Here is a 2,594-nt window from a genome sequence, read left to right on the forward strand (position 1 = left end):
ACTTATGAAATGTCTAGAATTTCTAAGTTAGAAAACTAAGTACTCACATGAAAATATAAGGCATCTATGTAATATAACTTTTAAATGATTAAGTCTATAAAAGTAAAGTGTTCATAGCTCGGCCATACGAGCAAAAGTACATAACAAAATACTAAATAAGGATCTACTAGTCAGCTGGTCGGATGGAGGCTCTCTGGGTGGATGGGAGCTCACTGGTCGGCTATGGTAGGTTGATCAACCCCTTCCTCAGCATCAGCTGCTTCTTCCGGTCGGAATGACAGCGTAGGGGAAAAAGGTGTAGTGCCAGCAGGATTAGCTGCTTCCTCAACAGCCTTTGCCTCACATTTCGCAAGCTCTTCTGCCTTGGCCTCATCTGTGAGAAAGTCAAGGTTGAGAGGCTTGTTCAGCTCCCACACTTGGTAAAAGCAGTTGAAGCAAATTTCCTCGTAGCGAGCAAGATCGGCTTCTTTCTCCCACTTTAGCTCCTCATTCTCATGAGTTAATTCCTCGTTCTCACGAGTCAGTTTCTCTAGCTGATCGGTCAACGACTTGTTGATTTGGGTTTGTCTTTGGTTCTCATCGGCCGGCCCCTTAAGAGACTCATCCCGCTCAGCCACGATCTTCTCTGCCTGCTCCAGCTTGGATTTGAGATCCTTTTCCGAAGCAGTTAAAGTTTCCACTCTAGCTTGAGCATCCACTAGTTGATCATTTAGGACCTTGATCAACTCCTTATAGTCAACTGCTCGGTGCTGAGCGTGACTGATGGTGACGAGCGACTGCATGGAAAATAGGAGGTTATTACAAGTAAAAATATTAATAACAAACTGTCTTAAGATAGAATACTTACATTCATCAACTGAGCGAGCCCTCTTTGTAAGACAACTTCAACGCTAAGCCGAGGTAAGGATTCAAAGCTTTGAATCATTGAAGCATCATGGAGAGTCTGGTCAAGCAGTTCCTTCCCGATACCACCAGCAATGCAAAGGGCCTCACTCAAGCCAGCCAGGCAAGTAGGAGTTAGGCTCGTAGAGGGAGGAAGCGAGGAAGGAGTCAGCTGCGGGATTGTGATCGACTACTCGGGTTGTCTCCCTTGGCTAGATGGAGTGGTCCTTGGGACTTTGCTCGGAGGGGTGGAGCCACTTCCTTCCCCGGATTTCCTCTTTGGGGCAAGAAAGGTGTTGAATTGCCTAAACATCTCTGAATCTGTAAAAGAGAAAGCACAAGATTTGTTAGTAAAAAAATAAAGCGAGAGGTGGTTAAATACATTACTATTACCAGACAGCTCTATAAATCCCATATAACCAAGTTATCAAACATCTCACTATGACTACTAAACTTGAGTTTAGGATTTGGTCGAGGAAGTCATCCTCATCATTAGATGATGAGCTTAAGTCTCTCTCAAGCTAGATGGTCTTTCCCTTCCCAGGCTGTGTGGGAATGACAAGTCTGCGTTGGTCCTCTGGCTGGGGCTCCCTAATGATGAGATCACCTGGTCTGCGGGGGTGGGGAGATGGTCCAGGAGAGAACTGATCGGTCACTACCTCAGTATCAGCGTTGGACTGATCAGTTGCATTAGCTTCCTCGGTAGTGCTCTCTACTGTGATGTTCTGGTTACTTGGTAGCGGGCCCACCATCTGAAGATTATCCACAGTAACAAACTCTTTCACATCCTTCTCCTCGGTGCACATATTAGCCAACTCCTCCGCTCGGGCACACATTTCTTTGGTAGGCAAGGGCTAGTGAAATGGACCCGCGTGTGTAAAGGCCAAGTTGTTGGCCTTGATGTCCGAAGTGAGAAAATACTCTGTATAGTATTTTCCAAGATTTGACTTGTGAGCAATACCATGGAGGTATTTAATCCCTTTATGCCTATGGAAGAGGTGGAAAAAACCTATGTTCTTATGGCTCGGGTTGGTTCTGAAGTCGAATAGGTAGTGTATTTCGTGAGGAGTAGGTGGATCCCAGCCTTGCAGGAAGTAAAGAATGTATAGAGCAGACAATGCCTGAATCCCATTAGGAGCGATCTGGAAAGGAGAGACGTTGAAATAGTCCGCTACTGACCGGAAGATGGAATGTAGCGGTATGGTAGCTCCTGCGTATACATGGTGCCTAGACCAGGCACAGTAAGGTCCACCAGGCCTGTTAGCTCTCAGATGAGGGCACAGACATATCACATTAACCTCTTTTAGGCCCAAGGCTTGGATGTGTTTGTCAAACATCCCGGGGTTAAGTTTCGAAGGTTTGGCGATAAACCAAGAAGGTGTTTCTTCTCCTTCCTTTCTTGGTTTTTGGACAGCCAAACGCTGGATCTCGGTAGTCAATTTCTGAGTAATTTTTCTCCGAGGCTTATTTGGTTTTTGCGTCTGGCGGGGTGGTCTCAAAGAAGCCGCAGTACGGACCTCACTGCGTTCCACCATGTTCTGTACCGCTTTGCGGGCTACCTAAGGATCCTGGTCCTGTGGGAGTCTGTTATATTTCTTTACCCTCATTTCTGACTATTCAACCTGTTGATGGAGGAACTGCTCTTCGTGAAGGAAATATAAGGCTGATCGGGGGAGGATCTTCTTAAAACGGCGAAGGCGATCCTCAGGAGA

Source organism: Humulus lupulus, chromosome X, assembly GCF_963169125.1.
Source record: "Humulus lupulus chromosome X, drHumLupu1.1, whole genome shotgun sequence".
Classification (NCBI taxonomy): domain Eukaryota; kingdom Viridiplantae; phylum Streptophyta; class Magnoliopsida; order Rosales; family Cannabaceae; genus Humulus; species Humulus lupulus.